This window comes from Saccostrea cucullata, unplaced genomic scaffold (assembly GCF_032062105.1).
Source record: "Saccostrea cucullata isolate Sc308-1 unplaced genomic scaffold, CSIRO_AGI_Scuc_v1 ctg6257, whole genome shotgun sequence".
NCBI classification, from domain to species: domain Eukaryota; kingdom Metazoa; phylum Mollusca; class Bivalvia; order Ostreida; family Ostreidae; genus Saccostrea; species Saccostrea cuccullata.
The window spans coordinates 2366-26514 of NW_026929012.1; the positions used below are offsets into that span (position 1 = coordinate 2366).

The window sequence follows — 24149 nt, forward strand, 5'->3', positions numbered from 1 at the left end:
TAGTATCTACTATTTAAAAGTTGTGACCATGGTTAAAGTTTAAAAAGTAGTTAAAACTCCAAGGTCAAGGTCAAAGTGTAAAAGTTGTTGGTGTCCAATGGAAGGTCTTTTTCACAAGGATTACATATATGAAGTACGAAAGCCCTAGCTCTCACCGTTCAAAAGTTATGGTCAAGGTTAAATTTTTTTCATAAGTACGTGAAACTCCATGGTCAAGGTCAAAAGGTCAAGGTTGTTGGTATCCAATGAAAGATCTTGCCACAAAAAATACATATGTGAAATATGAAAGTCCTAGTACCAACCATGTAAAAGTTATGGCCAAAGTAAAAGTTTGGAATTTTTGTGTAAAAGTGGGTTAAACTCCAAGGTCAAGGTCAAAAGGTCAAATTTGTTGGTACCCAAAGAAAGGTCTTGACACAAGGAATACACATGTGTAATATGAAAGTCATAGCTCCATTAAATCAAAAGTTATGGGCAAGGTTAAAGTTTTGTGACGGACAGACTGACAGACTTACAGACTGACAGACTGACGGACAGACGGACAGACGAATGAGATTTAATGTCCCCTCGCTTTCGCGAAAGCGGGGGACAATAAACATAGAGAGCAAAATTTTAATCAATGCTTGTCTACATTTGATTGAACAGTACCTGAAAAAGCATGCATACAATGATATATAGAATAACATTAAATCCATAGTCCTGGATTTTGAGAAAGAGAAAACAATATAAAAACAAGCAAATTCAAAGAATTGTGGTCCCCCGCTTTCGGTGTCTTTGTGGGTGAGATGTTATTTTTATGACACATTGTGTGTAATATGAACATCCTATCATATGTCATTTATTTAGAAAGTAACTCTGAAGTTGATTTTTTTGAAGGATGAAAACCCTAATCCTGACCGTTAAAAAGTTATGGCCAAAGTAAAAAGTTTTTTGAAAGTAGGTCAACTCCAAGGTCAAGATCAAAGGGTCAAAGTTGTTGATATCCAATGAAAAGTTTTCTCACAAGGATTACATATGTGAAGTATGAAAGCCCTAGCCCTTACTGTTTAAAATTTATGGTCAAGGTTAAAGTTTTTTCATAAGTACATAAATCTTTAAGGTCAAGGTCAAAAGGTCAAAGTTGTTGATATCCAATGAAAGGACTTGCCACAAAGAATACATATGTAAAATATAAAAGTCCTAGTATCTACCGTTCAAAAGTTGTGACCAAAGTTTAAGTATTTTTAAAAAGTAGTTAAAACTCCAAGGGTCAAGGTTAAAGGGTAAAAGTTATTGGTATCCAATGAAAGGTCTTCTCAAAAGGATCACATATGTGAAGTACAAAAGCCCTAGTCTTCACCGTTCAAAAGTTATGGTCAAGGTTAAAGTTTTTTCATAAGTACATAAATCTCCAAGGTCAAGGTCAAAATGTCAAGGTTGTTGGTATCCAATGAAATGTCTTGCCACAAGGAATACATATGTGAAATATAAAAGTCCTAGTATCTACTGTTTAAAAGTTGTAACCAAGGATAAAGTTTTTAAAATGAAATTAAAACTCCAAGGTCAAGGTCAAAGGGCAAAAGTTATTGGTATCCAATGAAAGGTCTTCTCACAAGGATTATATATGTGAAGTACGAAAGCCTTCGTCTTCACCGTTCAAAAGTTATGGTCAAGGTTAAAGTTTTTTCATAAGTACGTAAATCTCCAAAATCAAAAGGTCAAGGTTGTTGTTATCCAATGAAAGGTTTTGCCACAAACAATACATATGTGAAATATGAAAGTCTTAGTACCTACTATTCAAAAGTTATGGCCAAAGTAAAAGTTTGGAATTTTTGTGTAAAAGTGGGTCAAACTCCAAGGTCAAGGTCAAAAGGTCAAATTTGGTGGTACCCAAAGAAAGGTCTTGTCACAAGGAATACACTTGTGAAATATGAAATCATAGCTCCACTAAATCAAAAGTTATGGGCAAGGTTAAAATTTTTGTGACGGACAGACTGACAGACTGATAGACAGACTGACAGACGAATGAGATTTAATGTCCCCTCGCTTTCGCGAAAGCGGGGGACAAAAATAACGCATTTTACTCGAATGAATCATATCCATATACAAAAATGCTTGACAAAACTTTCTTACATTTTTCAGGGTATTGTTCCTACTATGCATTTCTTTTTTGAAGAGTACGTATAATTTTATGTGTACGTTTTTATACCCCCCGCTTGAAAAGTGGGAGGGTATACTGTATGTCAGTGTCCGTCTGTCTATTACGCTTTGGGATACCCATCTCTTATCCGCTACTCCTCTTATACTACTGAGTGAAATATAATGAAACTTTCACGGAATCTTTATTACATATTGCCATTGTGCACCTCCTATTTTACTTTCTGATCCGACACATATTTTGGGTTTCCCACAACAAAACATGGACACTCCCATTATATTCATATGGGAGGCGGGGTACCATTTAGTGAACTCATTGCTCACAGTACCTCTAGCTTTTTAATGTTTACTATAATATACTAGTATAGCCTTGACATTCTGATTAGATTTGATCTGAGATCCAAACTTATCTTTTAAATAATTATGCTTTCTGACCTAAAAACCTCTGAGTCAGTACTCATGATCATTTCCTCAATGTAAAAATATCTATAATGTACATAACAATAGATGAAACGAACAAACTGAAGTATGGTGGAGCCTTTTATTGTTTGTTTGTTTATTTGTTGTCAAATATGGAGACGCCACCATTTGCCAGTGGAGAGCTGCAAATGGTCCTTTTATTAATTGTATAGATACCCCACGCTTGAAAAGTGGGAGGGTATATAGTAATCTTTATGTCCGTCAGTCTGTTACGCTTTGGTGTACCAATCTCTTATCCGCAGCTCCTCTCATACCACTGAATGAAATTTGATGAAACTTTCACAGAATCTTTATTACATATTGCCATTGTGCACCTCCTATTTTACTTTTGATCTGACACATATTTTGGGTTTCCCACAACAAAACATGGACACTACTATTATATTCATATGGAAGGCGGGGGGGGGGGGGGGTATCATTTAGTGAACTCATTGCTCACAGTACCTCTAGTTTATTAGTTGTATAGCCGTTCATACACGACCCTGGAAAGAGCCAGTTCATACATCCCTCTAAAAATATTATATGATAGAAAACACACTGATTAAAGAATTAATATCATCGATAACTACAAGAACGAACTCTTCAAACTTGTGTAAATTATTTTTAGTATTTATGTATTTTATTATAACCCCCGCTTGAAAAGTGGAGGGGGGGGGATATAGTAATCGGTATGTCCGTCCGTCCGTCTGTCTTTACGCTTTGGGGTACCAATCTCTTAACCGCAACTCCTCTCATACCACTGAATGTAATTTGATGAAACTTTCACAGAATGTTTCTTACATATTGCCATTGTGCACCTTTTCCCACACATATTTTCGGTTTACCATAGCAAAACATAGACACTGCCATTTTATACATATGGGAGGCGGGGGGTATCATTTAATGAGCTCATTGCTCACAGTACCTCTAGTTTATTTTTTGCTTAATTGTTTACCTTGAATTGAATGCCCTCAAAAAGAGTATCTATACCAAAATGGGAAGTTCCTTTCACCTATAAAAGACAATAACATTTAGATATTTAACACAGGGCATAGAATTAAATGACAACAATAGCAACACGAGTACAAGTCTATTTACAGATCCTGAACCGCTACTCTCCTTAATTCGACTTTAAACTAAGACACGTCAAAACTGATTGACTTTGTTTAATAAAATTGATAGTCTCATTTAAATATTTATATATGAACAATTAATAATGCAACACGCAGTCATTGTTTACGTATCACATACCACGACCGTAGTTGGTATGCAGATTTGTTTTCATTATTCGATAGATACATCATGAAGGTGCTAGGTGTATTAAGTGTCTATGTGGTTTTTGTACAACTAAGCATATGGGAGACGGCGGATACCATTTTGCCACCCCATCAGTTCAATTGTAAGTATCATATAATCTTAAGGAGTGTTTATCATAATTCCATGGTGTAAGTATCAGAATATGGGTAAGTAAGGTAGGGAAAATGTATATCAATCCTTTCTCTCACTTGTAAATTAAATCTATTGGTAGGTAGTACTATGACTTACATGTTTTTGATACGATTCGTTTAGTTGAATTGATTTATAGTCCGGAATCTTAACATGTTTGTTATAACAAGCAACCGGAAAAATTAATTTCAATTGTTAAACCATTAAATCACGAAAAAATGTTTGAAAAAAAATAACGTAATGATTTTGAATGCGAAAGTAGTTAACAAGTACGGAATTAATTTGTTAACCAAATTAATTGCCTCAGTCATTCGAAGTACTACTAATACATGTATGCAGCAATGCAGATTTGAAACATTAACAAGGTCAAACTATAGAGAAAAGGTTTGAAGGATTTCTTTCTTAGTGTCCTTTCTAAAAGAACGAGGGCGCTTTTGACTGGCATTCGGCAGGAATGTGGGCGTAATTGAAAAGTGAAAATTTTATCGACATGTCACATGAAATTTTAACATTTTTTTTTATTTATCCGGTTCCTGTGCAACAGGAAAGGAAAATATTTTACCGAAATTGAGCTTTGAATTGCTAAAAAATAACTTGAAAATTGGCCAGATCACACTACTGGACTTAAAATTCCCTGATATTCTGATTATTCTCTGAAAATCTCTGATAGACTCTGTACTTTCACTGTAAATTACTGTACTTGCCTCTGTACAACACAGTACATTACAGTACATCACTGTACAGAATCACAGCATTTCCCAGCACCTCCCTGTACTTCACAGTACATTTCCTCTGTACATCACAGTACTCTACAGTACTTCCTAGTACGCAGTCACTGTTTTCCACTGTACGTCACAGATTTTTCCTGTACAGATTACTGTACTTCACAGTACATTACTATTATTCACTGTACACATATACTGTACATTACAGTACATCACAGTATTTCACAGTACACATAATTGTACAATACTGTACTGCACAGTTTTACACTGTCATTTTTCCAATTGAGTTTAATTTAATAAAAAGTCTTAATTCTAGTTAATGACTGAATTTTTAATAATAATTCTGTCAACAAAGTTTTGTTTTGTATTTATATTTTTCATGCTAAGTATTTCCGTGTAAGCATTTTTGAGGTGAAATTTCCAATATCACGCCCGTTAAAAGAAAAAAAGGCCTAGACAAGATTTTGTTTTAAAACGGTTTCTTTCTTCTTTTTTTTAAATTTTAATCAATAATCTTTTTCAGATGACTAAATATTTCATTTCCCTATGTTTCCGTGTACAGAGGACCAATATAATAAACCGAAAAATACCCCGTTACCTTTATTTTGAAATTTAATTCTTTGAATTTACTTAAATCCGCTGAAAATTTTCTGCTTTCTTTCTTTTGTAAATTAAAAACCGATAGCATTTACCTCTGCTTTAATTCTATTGACTTAAACTTATTTAGATACAATTATGAATGCAGTGATTATGTACTAGATAAATTTCAATCATGTATAGTTATGTATTTTCCTCTTCATTTTTTTGTATCTAAACACACAATCACAATCAAATGTAACAAAAGTTTTCCCCCTTTTTTCAAGATAATACGGTTTATTCCCATCTCGCCTTAACTGTAAAATTTAGCATTCCCGTTTTTAGCATTCCCGTTTCGCCTTAGTAATCAGGAGATGAAGATGAAGATTAAATATATTTAGCATTAAGTATTTTTGGGTATAACATGTATTATTTCATTTGCAGTATTCATAAATTGCCATTAATTATTAAATTAAATTTAAAAAAGATATGTATCATTTAATTTTTTATATCAACCCAGTAATAAGATTCACAAACACTAAAATTCCCATTTCGCCTAGGTATTTTATTTTATGAATAAATTACTAAAGGATCTTTTTGTTATACAATCCTAATTAATCTTACATAATCTGAAAAAATCAATTTGAGCATCGTATGTACAATTGCGAGGGCATTTATAAATTCTGTGTTTTTTCACATGAACTGATAATGCACACACATATCTATGTGTGTATATATCTATAAATCTGAATTCTTAATAAATCATGATCTCAAGTTAAAATAAATTGAGCGATGTCAAACTGCACAAATGATAAGTGTAAATAAAATGAATTTACAGTTAAAAACGGACTTAGACTAAGTTTTGTTTGTAAAAAAAAAAGCATTCTTCGTTGCGTTGAGTCTACCTTAATCAATCTTAAATGAATTAAAATTTTTCATTGATAAGGTATGACTCATATATTAATAATTTTTTTTTCAAGAATTACCTTCAGATTTTAAGTAGCAATCTTTCACTGATGACATTGCAACACTTCCTTCAATTCAAAAACATTCTTCTATAATTAATAGGAAAATAATAAAAGAGTTGAGTTTAGTTAAATAACAAAAGGTTTTAATGAAAAGTTTCAAGAAAGATTATACTAGTACAGTTTAATAATTCTAAAATGTATTTATGAAAGATCCAGCTTAAATTCACTTCGACCAATAAATTGTAATATTTTAACAATTACTTTTTATAATTTTTTTTTATTAACTTTACTTGAAACACAAGAGAGAGAGAGAGAGAGAGAGAGAGAGAAGATATTTTCGAATCCACGTGTCACTTCAGTGTTGCGTAATATTGCATGTTTTATATACATGTAGCCCGCGAGTGTCCATGGCGGCAGTGACACCTGTCGTCTTACTGTTCGGGGTACTTCCCGGCGCTGCCGATTGTGTGTACACACTTTTGTTTGTAAACAAGCGATGCTACATGTACCAATTTCTGAAATCTTTTTAACCTAACGAAAATACTCTCAAAAAATTTGATATCAAATAATTGTTACAGACACTGTTAAGATTACATGCACATTACATTCTGACTTTAATTAGCTAATTAAGATAGAAACTACTTTTGACAGAAATTATAAATATTTTCTAGCAACAGAATAAAAGTCAGTGTTAAAACGATGATTACTGATATATTTTTCTCTGTTACTCGCGCTTACATTTTTTATACCGGGTATTCAAAAATATTATTTACTCTGTCAGTCTAAATACTAGCTTATAGCACTATCATAGTGCCTTACAAATTTCAACAAGTCCCATAATATATCTCTGTAAACGTAAAAAAAAATATTTTAGTTATTTTTTTTTTACGAATCAAACTTCGTGCAATCTATCATCAATGAGAAATGTTGATATTTGACATCCCCTCCTTTGATATGATATTTTAAAAAGATTAAAAAAAAGAAGAAAGAAAATATAGAGAAGAAAATCCAATACCCATTATTGATATTGTCAAAAAGTTTCATGCATCTTTAATAATGTCGCGCGATTGCCCCCCTCCCCCAAAACAATCAAGGTTTCCTTGAGTGTTTAAATATGAAATTCAACCGTGATCCCCTAAAATCGGTCATGGCACGTTTGATTATAATAATGCAGGGATCTGATGGCACGAAACTGATGGCCCCGGGCAATTCACCGGCTTTAATTTGATAAAATATTATTTTTTTCCTTTTACATGCAAGACCCTTTGAGAACTTTAAATTCAATTAGGAAATGCTAAAATTACCAATGAATTATTACAAATTTACGTCTAAACTGTAAAACAACGAGGGATCTTTTGCGCTCCCGTGCCATCAGTTCCGTGCCATCAGATCCTTGTAATCGTGCCACGACGAACTACCAATGCGCAAATCTATAGGAAGTAATTAAAGTTACTTATTCTTATGCAAACGTCAACCAATATTTTGTTGTTGTTGATTATTTATTTGTTTGATTATTTTTCTTTATTATTATTTTGATCTATTTCACGGCACATTACTCAGCAGTGAGGGACCTTTCTTGTTCGCTGATCCTTAGGCCCGGTGTCTTCAGCTCCTCAGTAAACCGTTCTTCTCAAACATGTTCAATATATATAATATTTAATTGCTTAGTTTTTGTGAAAAAAATAAACAAATATATTCTACATATTGGGTTCATGTACTTGCACGCAGGGTGTCGCATAATATACGTTCCGGGTAACTTAGCGTTCCGGCCGGAACGCTAAATACCTATAATATTGGTTCCGGGCCATAATAAACTTCCGGCCCGCGTAAGATTGGTTCCGGCCGTAAAAAACGTTCCGGGCAAACAAGCACCCTATTAAACTCTCTATTTATATTTAAAATTGGCTGTTTATTTTAATTTTCTTTCTTTTATACCTTCGAAAATGATTCAGCAGGATTTAATCGTAAGACAACATATATGTTTACATTTCAAGTCGGAATATGCGGTATTTTTACCAGAGACATCATAATTATATTTATTGATGCCTCTGATTTCAATATATTCCAGTTGATTATTTTGATTCTTTGTAAACAAAAGAAGGTGTGAAACTTGTTTACATTGACATACCCCCATCGTGCTGTTTTACGACACACTTGGCTTCTATCGATACGAATAACTGCGCAGTCTTGCGAATCGAATCGCCGTAAGCACACATGACCACCCTGATCAGATGATAATGTTGATAGATTAATTATATTTACGATAAAATACTTTAATTATTAGGTAATATTTTAGGTAATATTTTAATTTCCTTACAATTTTTTTTTAAACACCCATACATGTAGTTGCGTTTTTTTAAAACCAAATAATTATATTAATAAATTAAAATACAAGAACATAATGGGAAACGAGTGCATGCTGGATCTAAAAAGGGAATTTATAATTTAAGCATTTAATACGAAGGAAAATTGTTTCCCGTTTGTTGATTTTTTTTTCTTCGTCAGGTGAAGTTTTTTTTTTTTAATTAAATTTTAATGTTATATGTCAACAAAACATGCACATGATCAACTTGGAAATGTTTCAATGACACGGCTAAAAACTTTTGAAAAAAATTCAACTCATTTTTATTTATGAACGAAAGTACATGTACATTTGTATTCATTTGTAAAAATAATACTGAAGAAGAAATGTATTACAGACACAGATCTGTATTTTACTATTTATATGAATAGCATAATGAAGTCTGCTCACCCCCCCCCCCCCCCCCCCCCCTTCCCCTGCAGTGAACAATAGACAAAAAACTTGATTTGCTTGGTATGAAATTTTCTATATTTTAATTAACAATTTGTTGAATGTATTCAACAAACAAAGGAGTCTTAGTGGGGAAGGCAACCGCGAACGTTTGTTATATCGCCTACCTGATTTTTCAAAAGAATCTTTGAATGACTTTTCCTATAGATATAATGGGTTTTTTTTTTTTTTACGAACTTTCAAAAACTAAAATTATTTGGAAAAGAAGAAAACGTTTCTCTATAATTCTGATAAAACGTGTATTTCCGCTCTAGAACTCGATGGGAATGTAAAATCTTAATTTAAAATGAAAACCTGCAGGCTTGCTTATGAAGCTATCTTAGGACTAAGACATCTCTTAAGACGAACTTACGACATATCTTATAGTCTTAAGTGAGGCCATCGAAGCTATCCTATCTTAGGAGACCTCCTAATCTTAATCAAAACTTTAAGATGACTGCGGACATGTCATATCTTAATTTTAAGAAACGCTGGTGTCAGGAAAACAAGTAAGAATGTTTTTCGTTTAAATAAATCAACTATTTACTGTAAATTAATGATTTCTTTAATGAACTAAATCCATTTTTGAACATCATGATACCGTGTGAATATATGTATATGCTTGTACAAATATAAATGGAGAGAACAGTTAATAAGAATGCGCTCATTGACATGTATGCATTTAAAGATTAAAACATTGAAAAAGATTTATTCAAGCTCTTTCTAAGTAGATAAAAATATACAATTGATTGTTTTTTCTTGGGACAAAAACGGAGGGATAGGGGGGATACATTCAAAAGATCTACACCAATCTGCTGCGTTTATTGGTTTAAGCCGATGTAAATAATAAAAACAGCAGAGAAACAACACATATTCAAAAAATTAAAGAAAGTTTATAGAGGTGACTTCCTCTTCGTGGAAGAGAGAGAGAGAAAGAGAGAGTTTGTTGATCAACTTGGACAAAGAACAAGAAAAGATGTTACATGTATGCCTTACATCTTTTCTAAAATACTTATCCAATAATACAAACAACTATGAAAAGAAAAGTTACTTGTATATTTTCATGTAGCTCCGTTTTTCTGTTTCTGCTAAATGTAAACTAGATTGTACACAAACAACTCTATTATATTAAAGCCATATATGGCGTATGTACAATGAAAATTATTAGACTAAAATTATAAGAACTTATTATTTGTATCATTACTTTATATAAAGATAGACCTTTTCCGTAAATTACAAAATCTAAGTGAATTGCGTTATAAAGATATCACAATTTAATTTGGATTCTCGGAATTTTCTCCGACTCGGAAGAAAATACAAAAGATTTAAATAACACATTACAGAGAAGATAAAATCGTATTATTAGATGAAACGAGGTGTCCTCCGTGTTCAGAATTGTATGAAAAGCTTTAATTTAAATGTATTAACTATATTTCTTTACTTAATTTTGTATTTTTCAAAAATGTATTTTTTTATCAGTTACGCCATATATGGCTTTAATCTTTTTTTTTTTTTTTTTTTTTTTTTACACAAAACTTGGATAAAAATGGACTAATCTGCTAAAGATATATTCAATAGAAATCGATTAAAATGAATTTTAAAAAAAATACTTAAACATATCAGTCTTAAATTCAAACATGCTTCTAAAAAAAAGGAATAGGGATACACCCAATAAAGAAGTACTAACTAAGAAATGTTCTTAATAAACAAGGAAAATAAAAACTTTAATCGTCTCCAAACCTGATTTTTTTTTTGAGGGGGGGAGGGGGGGGGGGGGTCACATATATGATTATACAAAACATGTATTCGAATATGGTTTTAGATGCTAGATTTGCTCGCTTACTCGCTAGTAGCTACACTAAAGGTAGCGAGTATGCGAGTGGATCAAAATTTAATTAGCTTGTTTTAACTAAATTCTTTAAATAACTGAGGGGAGCTAACACCCCCGCCCTTCTACATCTACACATGATGGTAACTTGAAATAGGAAGTTCAGTAATTGCAACCCGGAACGTTTATTATGACCATAATTTTTGGTTCCGGGCTAACTTAGCTTCGTCAAAAGCTGGAAATGAAACAACTAAATAGCAAATAGATATTAAATATCTTTCAGTAATTGCAACCCGAAACGTTTATTATGGGCATACTTTTTGGTTCCGGGCTAACTTAGCTTCATCAGAAACTGGAAAACAGACAACTAAGTAGCTAAAATATATGAAATATCTTTCAGTAATTGCAACCCGGAACGTTTATTATGAGCATAATTTTTGGTTCCGGGCTAACTTAGCTTCGTCAAAAGCTCGAAATGAAACAACTAAGTAGCTAAAATATATGAAATATCTTTCAGTAATTGCAACCCAGAACGTTTATTATGGGCAAACTTTTTGGTTCTGGGCTAACTTAGCTTCGTCAAAAACTGGAAAACAAACAACTAAGTAGCAGAAATATATGAAATATCTTTCGGTAATTGCAACCGGGAACGTTTATTATGGGCATAATTTTTGGTTCCGGGCTAACTTAGCTTCATCAAAAACCGGAAAACAAACAACTAAGTAGCAGAAATATATGAAATATCTTTCAGTAATTGCAACCCGGAACGTTTATTATGGGCATAATTTTTGGTTCCGGGCTAACTTAGCTTCATCAAAAACTGGAAAACAAACAACTAAGTAGCAGAAATATATGAAATATCTTTCAGTAATTGCAACCCGGAACGTTTATTATGACCATAATTTTTGGTTCCGGGCTAACTTAGCTTCGTCAAAAGCTGGAAATGATACAACTAAGTAGCAAATATATATGAAATATCTTTCAGTAATTGCAACCCGGAACGTTTATTATGACCATAATTTTTGGTTCCGGGCTAACTTGGCTTCGTCAAAATCTGGAAAACAAACAACTAAGTAGCTAAAATATATGAAATATCTTTCAGTAATTGCAACCCGGAACGTTTATTATGACCATAATTTTTGGTTCCGGGCTAACTTAGCTTCGTCAAAAACTGGAAAACAAACAACTAAGTAGCAAATAGATATGAAATATCTTTCAGTAATTGCAACCCGGAACGTTTATTATGGGCATAATTTTTGGTTCCGGGCTAACTTAGCTTCATCAGAAACTGGAAAACAGACAACTAAGTAGCTAAAATATATGAAATATCTTTCAGTAATTGCAACCCGGGACGTTAAATATGATCATAATTTTAGTTCCGGGCTAACTTATCTTCGATACAAATTGGAAAAGAAATTTCAAAATAGCAAAAGATTTTTAAAATAACTCTCAGTAAGAGTCACCCAGAAATATGACCATAATTTGGGTTCCAGTCTGAGTTATCATAGTCAAAAATTGGAAAAGACAGACAGACAGCCCGAAATACAGGTATACAGACAAAAAACCTTTGAGCTATAGGAAAGAAATTTTTAAAATTCCCTATGGCCTAAAGAAAGCCCTAAAGATTTTGAGGAGAAAGGTCAAGGTAATGAATTCATAAATTATTTTTAACATTTTCGTTTCCACGCGATATATATGGAGAGAAGCCTTTAAGTGGAATTTTATACCACAACTCCCTATGTCCCATTTCTGAGGAATGCCTTTTAAACTATTGGTTTTGAGGTCAAAATTTCAAAGGTCAGCATCGTTAATTCATATACATGTATTTGTATATTCTTTCTGGGTGTAAAACTTTCATTTCTGGTCATGGACGATATCTCAAGAAGCGTTTACGATTTTGCAATGAAATGTCATACCATAACTCCCTAACACACACCCGTCTTACCCCCCCCCCCCCCCTTCGGTTCGTGCATGCTCTTCTTTTCCGTAATGCAGAAGACATAGATTCTCTGAATTAGCTTGTTTTATAAATCATGTTTGCATGACTTGCATGACCTTGGGTATTAATGAGAACATTTTAAAACATTCTTTCTTTACACTTGTATTTCCATGTTAGCTTCTGTTTTCCCAAAAATCACTCCCCTTAGACACTTGTTTCCGCTATCCCAGTTGGTTCTACGGATCAATTTTGTTCTGCATGTATTATATTTTAATTAAAAAATATAATTTTATTCCCTATAAATTGTGGTCCCGTCTTACCTTCAATTGCTACGATTTGTGCAGACAAGCATCTACAATATGCCATGATCCTGCTACGTAATTTTCTTTTCTACAACAGTGATGCTCCAGAAAAAATAAATAGAACTCTATTCCATGTTTTGCAAATTAATAATTAAAAATTAAATAAAACTTTTACATTTTTGCAACTGTTATAATTGAAACTTCCCCATAACAAAATGTTGGAATATTAATAAACAACTTTTCATTTTGTGGGGCTGTTGAAATATAATCTCCATTTTCTTTAAATTGGAGAAGGGATGAGATTTTTAAAACACGTAGCGTAGCTACATGAACATTATTGCAGTTTACCTTTAACCTACATGTACCTGTGTAAATGTGCATTTTTAACCTTCATGTATTTACTTAATATTTTTCTCCGAAGCAATTGAGATTATTTCAACATAATGACATTGGCGTCAGAAGCAAATTGAAGTGGGAAGAAAAAAATCAAACCTACAAAAAAATCCTACAAGGAAAAAAAATGTGTCAATTGTCAAAACACGAAAATTCTATTTCGTGGGGGTTGGGGGGGGGGTTATGATAGAACTTCTTCCAGTATTTTTTCCAAACACTACCATTTCTCCTTTTTTAAACTCAACTGCAACGTGTCGGTTGAAAAAAGTGTGTGTGTGTGGGGGGGGGGGGGGGGGTGGGTGAGGGGGTGTTAAACCTACGCCCCAATGTACGATGTCTATATTATGTCTATTTTTGCAAAAAAGTGGGGGCTAAGCCTCCCTACCCCCACCCCCTCCGGTTCTGACGCCTATGAATGGCATGTATAAAACGATAATATTTTTACCAACTTCATTGTGTTTTATGTATTCAAACACCCATGCAGAAATAATTTTTTTTTACCACATATCTTAAGGGGTTGGTGGTTAGGACATTCCTCGAGGTAACACTAATGTGCATTTTAATTCCTTTAAAAAAAAAAAATAGCAAAAAAAAAAAAAAAAAAAGTAAAAGAAAAAAATGATTTTTTTTAAACTTGATCGTATTAAATAAAAAGCCGAGCCAGTTAAAGTCATATACGCTATATGAACGCCGAATTTTGTGTGAAACAAAATTATTAATGATTTAAAACACATGAAGTGTAATAAAAAATAATACTTTCCACAAAATTGTACTATAGATGTCGTTGTAATAACAAAAAATTAAAGAATATTAGGAACTAGTGCTAATTGTACACGTTGCTTCCCCAAACGCTCCCCAACTTTTTGGTGCCATATTCCCTGTAAGCTTCATTTAATAACACAATCTCTATGCAATTGAGATTTTAACAATGTTTACCCAGAAATGTGCTCATTCAAATTTTAGCATTGCATGTGTGCGCATGTGAATGCATGTACGTAATGACCATATCATCTTGTCTACACAATCTATATATTTTAATATACTAAATATTAAAGTATTTAATCCAAAAGTATTTAAAAATTTCGCTCATTCAAGTGTATTTTTGATTTTACCCATTTCACGTGCATGCACGTGCATACATGAGCATGGTGACCATACCTTCTTGTAGAAGTCCATTAAATCTATCTATGTTCTAAATCCCATCCTGTTTTGTTGAAAACCAAGGGAGTTATAGCTGATTAAAATTTCAGCCAATCAGATTGCAGCGCACGTACACGCACATATATGCATGTGCATGGTGACCATACCTTCTTGAAGATGTCCATTATATATATCTATGTTCCAAATCCCATCCTGTTTGGTTGAAAACCAAGGAAGTTATAACTGTTTAAAGTTTCAGCCAATCAGATTGCAGCTCACATACACGCACGTGTATGCATGTGCATGGTGACCATACCTTTTTGTAGAAGTCCATTTTATATAACTATGTTCCAAATCCCATCCTGTTTGGTTGAAAACCAAGGGAGTTATAGCTTTCTAAATTTTCAGCCAATCAGATTGCAGCGCACGTGCATGCACGTGTTTTCATGATAATTTCTATTTATCATTTTGTAGAATATTAATGCATGGCTATTTCAAAATTTCAAAGGATTTCCTCAAAAAACAAAAAGATATTGAGACTTTAGTTTCAGCCAATCAGAGCAAAGCGCACGTGCATGCGCGTGAGATCTTGCTATTTTGACCATAATATTGTCTATATTACTAATATATCCTTACATTATGAGTTTCAAAGCATTTCATCAAAAATTAAAAAAGTTACGCCTTTATCAATTAAATCGGTCATTTTACATGTTGCACGTGCGCGCTCTTGCAAGCACGTGCGCGCAAAATGACCTTTGTTCGGCAAATCTACATAACATGTCTATTGACCCTAAAAACATTTTACCTTAGTCGGATGTGTAGTTTACAAGATCATTTAAGGACAAAATTTTCCCAGGAATAATAATAATAATAATAATAATAATAATAATAAGAAACACAGTAAAAACAATATGTTCCCCAACTTCGTTTGGGGAACATAATTAAGAATTCAGTCTTTTCATGAATATTGATAAAGGAAGTGCGTAAACAGTAGGCCTATATATAGAAACACATGTCCACGGGAAATCACAGACAACGGGGTATGTTGCATTTTGACAACAATTATTAATGTAAGGTTAATATGCGTCATAACAGAGAAGATGGTTGATACTGAAATACATTAAAAGATAAAGTACCATTAAGTATCCACATCAAAAGTGAGTAGTATCTCAAACGGTCTACCTTGTTTTCTTTACGCCACGTGTGTTTATCAATCTAAAAGTAGCGACGGCGTCACGTGATGGATTTATTTAAAATAGCTGTTTTTCTTTCTTGCAGGATAATAAATTATTATAATTTGATAACTTTGCAACGCGTTTAAATTTAATGGTGTAATTTACAGTATTTTCGTAACTTTTATTGATAAACAAATTGTATCAATTTCCAATCGTATTTTAACTGGCGCAAGTTATAGCGTGTATACTTTTAACATTAAATTATTGTCTTTACTTTTCATATCTCAATTACTATTTTTTTTTTCCGACGATTAAAAAAATTATCATTTTCATTAATTACACGTGCTTGGCTTATTTGGTATTAAAGGGAATAAACCATTCTCATATTCTTATGTTTTCATGTTTATTTCATTAAAGAATAAATCACATCATCATGAAATACATGTACTGTACCTACATGTAGTATGAAGATTAATTTAGAAGAAAATAAACCATATACGTAACATTCTTCAACGGTGAATCATATACATATTTCAAATGGAATATAAACCTTATTATCATGCCATTTCATCAATAATATCTAATTATGAAAAAAAATCTTTAGTTATGAGGAACGGAAGCCGTGTTTGAGCCTCGACTTGGTGAAATGTCAACACGTGTAATATCATTTAAACAGAGAATTTAATTCCGTAAAATATAATTATCAATATTTGTTCTTTACTTTTATCGAATTCTGAAATAAAAAAATTATCAATTAATTAATTCTTTGACATTGTGTTTCTTTAAATGTTAGTCTTTCGTAATCCCGGTCTTATATTGTTTATCTCCTAACCATGCTCTTTACCTGTCTTTACGGGTTTGCGTGCATTGAAGCGAGAGATTCACACCTGGCATGCACTAAATAAACAAAAGGAATTGAGTTGTAGATAACCGATTTGTATACATAAGATAAACAAAGCCTTATAATGCGACCAAAGTCATATGTATCAGAAAGAGTATCATCAGGCTATTTATTCATCTATTTTTTAAAATTGGTAAGAACAAAACATTGTGCGATGCACGAAAATACATGTAGAATGTCGCTGCGTCATGCTAAATCCTCAAGAAAAAAAACCCGCTACTTCCATGACTCAATGTGGAATGAAATCTGGACAGACCCCTACCGCGATTCAAAGATTGAACTCATGGCCGGAACCTATATTACAGTAAAATCCGGAACCAATATTATGATTTTAAGGTTCCGACCGGAACGCGAAACACCCGGAACGAATATTATGCGACAAGGGCCCGTGTCTGTCTGTAGCTCCTAAGCATATTTTTTTGCTCCGACGTGCGATACTGATTCTCTCAACGCAAATTTAAAACATACACATAGAAATTATTTACTATTGTGATAATTTTATCCAAGAGTCTGCACTTATGGGTATTGTGATCTGGACGCATTTAAGGAGGAAAACATACCCCCAAAAATCCTTAATAGGAAAGATAACCGATGCTGACAAACTGGAAAAACTGCTTCAATCAACAAAATATTTATTTACTAACACATCGATAAAACTCAAATATTACATGTTATTTACTCATTCAATATATTATTAAATCCATTTTTTGGCGCGATTTTGAATGAATTTTTTCTTCGAACTTACTTAAAACGATATTATTTTCATGAATATGCCGTATTTACATCTTATGAATCAACAACCCCCTCCCCCACTCCCCCATTTGAAGGACTTCCTATTAGGCCTATTTGATGTGGATGAACTTAATTAAGACTGCACATGTATCTCAAGTTTCCAATAACTTTTGACAAAATACTACTTTGTAATTACTTAATGTATGATCCATTATTGTTTATTGATGTATCATCTATCCTCTTTTTCACTCTTTCTCTGTGTGTTTTATTCTTATGATTTTTTCTTTTTCTCTCTGCACTTCTCTCTCTTATTCTCTCTCTCTCTCTCTGGATTAATTCAATTTTTGTTATTTGATTTAGTATACATGTACTTTTTTTCCAATTTTTATCAGTTTATGCATTGTGTCTCTAGTACAATATCTATGTACTGCAGTTTTCAATTCAAACATTTTTTTTTCTATTTATTAAAAAGTTATGATTGGTGTGATGTATAGAGATTTGTGAAATTTCCACCTTGTTCTGAGTGGTTAGATAGTTTGTATATTTGCAACTTACATCACTGGTGAGACGCGAGCCCAGAACAAAAGGCAATTAGGGTCTATTGTTAAACTGACCATAGCGAATAACATGCGATATACAAGAACCTACCTTGGTTCTACCCGAGTGCGTCAGCATGTGAAAGAAAAGGCGCGGATCAAGGATTTTTAATAGAAAATTATTTTAATAGTTAACTTTTATCCGTTTTTTTCTCATGAAATTCTACAGGATACGTGGTATATAATATCCTGGCGTATTGTTTTTTCGAGCTATTTAGATGTTATTTATTAAAAAAATTTATTGCAAACTTTGTAGAATCTAAGCAAATATGGACTTAAAATGTTAGCATATGTGTCTATAAATAAAATGATATAACCCATATTGCAGTTTTGTGTAACTATTTTATTAATATGCCGTAAAATGGAAAGGGTGTAGTTTTCTTTACAAAAATATTAACGTCTTATGTTTTCGCCCTGAATATAGTATCAATGCCAAATCAGTATTGGCTATAAATATCCATTGTATATTCCCAAACAATAAAAATACGATTGTCTTCCTTTCAAAAAAAAAAAAAATTAACAAGTTGCATATTTTGGTAGCAAATACATTTATTCATTGGTTGAACCCATCTGTCAGTAGTTGTGTATTTCCACAAAAAATCAATGAAATTACGTAGCATTTTTCAGTAAAAATCTGTAAGAAAGTGGTCATTTTTATGGAAGAAAAAATTTCGTTTAATCATCCCATTCATTTCAATATTCATGCATATCGTTGACAGAGATCTTAAATTTCTTTCGGAAAAATGTCATCAAAAAATCTTTGTAATTAACTGATTACGGCTTTAATTAATCAACAGATAAAATGTGCATTAGTGAAAAGACTAGAAATTCTGACAACGAACTAAAACCATCGGGGGAATTCCGTTGAATGAATAATTTTGGGTATTTTCATTACAGTTGTGCTTCAAAAGTATTTTCCAAGTTTAGCAAACAAAACAAATTATGTTCTACCGTGCAGAATGGGACAAATAGGTCGGTAATAATACAATATGGTCGAAAATAGGATACGACACGATACAAAGTTTGTTGATAAAATATGTATATTATTCAATTAAAAATTTCAACCAACTAAATGTTTTAATCTTGTCCCAATTGCAAACAACTTGATGGCTTATCCGAGTTGTCCGAAATTTGTTCTTCAATCTTCACTTTTTCTCAGCCACATTTCTCACCTATCTCGATTTTAATTCCAAATGTCTGAATGCCGAATACTAATGTAGTTTTCTGAATAACGTTAGGGATTTACACATTGAGCATAATATTTATTACATATTTTTCCAACCATTTTGACCAGTGAAATATGTCTTTAATAACGGTGAATGCATTTCTTAAACAAATATGCACGTAATTCGTAAATTATTAGCTAAGCTAAGATTTTGCGTCATATCCTGCAGATGTGGCTTGTACAGCTGATCCTATTAAATACAAATGTATATGAACTGATTTTTCAGAGTAAAATAAAAGTTTACTTATTTAATGTAGATGTAATATATATCCACTAGTTCCAGATTGACATTTATTACCATTTACCAGTAGATCCCCCTTTCCCCCATTGGACCTGGGCGCCTGGGCCAATGTGGACATTTTACTATCAGGAATTCACTAAATGTAATTATGATTTATTTTCAAAAATTAATTTTCTTTTGTTACTCTCAACTCAATTAATGAAAGAAGAAACAAAAAGAGTAATTTTACACTCGATCTATTGTTTGAATTTTCCGACTCACAGTAAACCAAAATAAAAAAAATATATGGTACAATGCTGGTACTATATTTATTTTTTTTTCCAGCTTTTTTCAAATTAATCTTAGATGAATAACAATGTATTATTTCACTCTCCATATGGTCATGGAGTTGACACAACATATGATCAACTAAAACAATGTACAGTAATTACAGATGATAGTAGATATGCCTTAATAAAATATTAATTTTAAATTTAATAATCTTTCTTTTAAATCAAATTCCCGGTAAATAAAAGAGAAGATATTTTTAATTTAATTGATCGGTCAATTCAAAACTTTAAGACTAGAGAAATCATAATTATTTAATATTATTATGATATTACGTATAATCAATAATTCGACTTTTTTAATACTTTTTATACATGGCATTAGTGTATACTACGTACGTGCACTTATCAGCACAAAATTCTCACTCTCAAAATCAATTAGTGAAGTTAAAAAATTGTAAAATTTAAGAACTACAGAAGTTAAACAAGTCTAAAAAAAATCACAGTATGGTTCAGTGATGTACAGTGTCAAACTGGGATGCGTACATTGAACTTCAGTGATGTACAGTGCCAGTCTGGGATGCGTGCAGTGATCAACAGTAGTGTACTGTGCTGTACAGAGATTGAGTACTGTACGCGTCTGTGATGTACAGTGTTGTACCGTGGAGGCGTACAATGACAGACAGTGGTGTACTGTGCTGTACAGTGGGGGCGTACAGTAATGTACAGGGATGTACAAAAAATAACAGTGAGTTTGTACTGTGATTTACCGAGGATGACAGTAGGTACAGGGATTTTGTACAGTGGGTGTACAGTGCTTTTACAGAGAAAATCAGAACTTAAACAGTGGGTAACAGAGTTTATCAGAGATTTTTCAGAATATCAGGGAATTTTAAGTTCAGTAGTGTCAGACATTTGGTACAAAATGGTACATGTACACGTATCATGCATCTATGCATTAAATATTTTAGGTGTTTATTTTTTTTTGTGTGAAATGTTATTATGTTATGGTAGCCACTATGATAAACGGACATAAATGTTACAATCTCACAAAGTCTTTCAAACTAAATGAAAAATTTTTGTAAAATATGACCAGCTATGTTCACCCAACCAAATCATAGACATTTAAACCATAAATGTTTCGTACAAATGATTCCTGCAGATCACACGCAAAATGCGCCGATCTTCTTTGTTTTTTTTAAGAGAGAGAGAGAGAGAGACAGAACATATAATAGTAGCATAACTACTTAAATACCAATCACTAGTTTACATTTACAATATCTCAAAATAGCAGTACTATAAATGTTAAAAGAAAACATAGAAAGATAATAGAGAAGGAATCGAAATCTTAAAATATGATTTTGGATCTTTTATAAACTTGTAAATGTTGTTTTTTTTTTCCATAAAAATATAGTAAGGATATTGTGAAGTTAGAGGAAAAGAATTTTTTGTGTGAACCTTCTAGGTTGATACAGTATAAAAGAAAGTGTACAAGCGTTCAACAGAAAGAAATTAATGAATACTAAGTACATATTATATATATATATATATAGAAAGCACAAAGAAATTCACTTTTACATGGATACCCACTTCCGCCCCAGCCCGCGGTTGAACTCTCGACCTTCGGAATCTGTCTCCTAGCAGTGCAGGAACAGCGCGCTAGACCGCTCGGCTATCTAGCGCGCTAGCCGAGCGGTCTAGCGCGCTGTTCCTGCACTGCTAGAAGACAGATTCCGAAGGTCGAGAGTTCAACCCCGGGCTGGGGCGGAAGTGGGTATCCATGTAAAAGTGAATTTCTTTGTGCTTTCTATATAATATTTCTTCACTTAGGGCAGTTATGTTAGTTTAAGAGTTGTTGTAAAATGTGCTTATATATATATATATATATATATATATATATATATATATATATATATATATATATATATATATATATATGAGTGCAATTATTTTATTAAATAAAATATCTCTATTTTATATCGTGATCATTTAGAAAGAAAAACCAAGAAATTCAATTACAAGCTTTAGACGATAGAAATATGGTTTATAAATACTGAATCATTATATTGTATTTTTTTAATTTCAGTGTTGTTTCCCCCAACGCGTCGACCACCTAAAAACCCTTATGCAGCAATTTTAATCCAGAAGATGGCATGTGAAGCATGTAGAAATATGACTACCAAAAATTGTAATTACTTTTGCTTCTCTACTGTTCCAGGAAAGTATCGCCCACTTACTTCTTTGCAAAAGTTATCTCCATTCACAACGTCAGACAACGATCAACAAGTATTTGGAATTCCAAAAGTAATAAATGAAAGTCAAACCTTCCCCTCTGTCATTCCTGTAAATGGCTTTAAAAACCAACTTGAGTCTTACATAAACAACGTTGATGTGCAAAACTTTATTGATGTTTCAACTGTAGCAAGTAGAAAACGGTAAAAATACTTAAGTGGCACACTACTTGTATCTAAAAGAATTCATTTTTGTAAATTTTTTTGATTTGTGCTTTATTTTATTCATGGGACAGTATTTTGATTTTTATTTCTTTGTATCTGATGTACATTTTTATGACATCATATCTTCTTTGTATATTTGTTACCACTGCATGTAGAAGGATGTTTCTGTTCAACCATCCGTAATTATCAGGCTGACATATTACCTTGCTTTGGAAGAGTATCAATAAATGAGTTAACGCACAAATAATTGTTTACTTATCGCTTCAAGGCAATTAAATTTGTAATTATTCTGTTTATGGTATCGAACAAATTGTATGAATATTCAATTTCGGGATCCGGTTTTTTTTCAAATCTATATATACAAAAACTTGACCCCGGACTTTTAAACACATTGAAAGCTGAGATGGAACTCGTGAATTTACTTTCCTTGTAATTTGTCATTATTTACACACTAAATTGTCAAAACATGTTGATGAAACATAAATATCGACAGTCTCGTTAAAAGACACCATTTTAGAAGTTCTATGGTCAATACAATGATTTTGTAAGCAAATACAATTGATCATTATGTTAAATTCTGACTGGCGTTTTTCATACTAATTGTTATGACATTATACACACACTAAATTGTCGACAGATTTTTTTGTTGTTACTTCCCGATCCTGACAAGGAACACTCGGCGAGTGGGACAAGTCGATAGAAGATGTTCTCCTCCATGGCACCTGATTCTACCTCTGATGTTTTGAAGGTTCATGTTTGCTTTGCTCTTGATTAGTTATGTCTGAATGAACTTTTGAATTTGAATATTGTATTTTATTTCGATCCATATATTCCACTGTATAAAGATTAAATACCAATGTAGCTTACAAATTATTACGAATTATATTACATGTATTAACTATCTTAAATTCAACATAAACATAATTGAAATAAAATATTCTTTTGGCGTATGTTTATTCATGTATCCATGTATACGTATTAAAATGCAGAGCAATCAGTGGCTATATTAGTTGATTTGTGCAATTTAAAAAAAAAAGCGTTACACAAGTCCTATCCGTATTTATTCACTATCTTGTTGGCATTCACGAGTTTGTGCATCCTAAAACATGGAGTCCTCTTTTTTTAAGTTTACCTGCAGCTGGTAAAAGAACAGTTTAAAATAAGCTTATATATTTCTTAATTTATACAAAATATTAACCAGAAGATAATGTCTTGGGCTGCATAAAAAATATCAGGATTTCGATTATGAATATGTTTTACTAAATATTTCATAAATTAAATTAAAAAAATAAAAATAAGTTGTCTGAATGTCTTAAACAAGGTATATTTGCTTGCACATGGTAGTTAAATTTAAAAAATGCATTCCATTAATTAAACCTTATTTTCGTATAAACTACCGTTCATCAAAATATACTCTTCAAAAGAAAAAAGAAAAAAAAACCCAGAATTTTAGTGACACATTGAACATAAAGATTTTTTAGTAAAATGATGTATTGATAATACAGAAATGTGGTTCACAATAGGGATACAATCTAAATGTCACTCAAGGATTTTAAAGTCATAGACAGTTCAAGATCATTAAAGAGCAATACGTTGTATCTATTATGCCCCCCTCCACAGGCACAAATGATAGACTAAACGGTATCTAATGGTAGAAAAGGTATGTAATAAAAATATACAGGAATACTCTCCCATTCCAAATGTAGAGCTTTGGTCATATGTAGCAGAGTCTGGGGATGCGATTGTCTTTAACAAATCATGGCAATCAGTGCTTGCTCTATTTGGTTTAAATTTGGCGTTCAGATGACTAAGACAATAACAGGTTGCTATTGTTTTGCAAGAACATGACTGTCA

The 24149-nt window shown here is 32.3% G+C and overlaps 1 long non-coding RNA gene across 1 annotated transcript; it reads left to right on the forward strand.

Moving 5' to 3' along the window:
* The first annotated feature begins 3618 nt into the window (after positions 1-3618).
* LOC134279574 (uncharacterized) lies at positions 3619-22542 on the forward strand. Its single transcript, XR_009994678.1, has 2 exons — positions 3619-3994; positions 21926-22542. It is a non-coding gene; the product is annotated as an uncharacterized LOC134279574 (long non-coding RNA).
* Positions 22543-24149: the final 1607 nt, after the last annotated feature.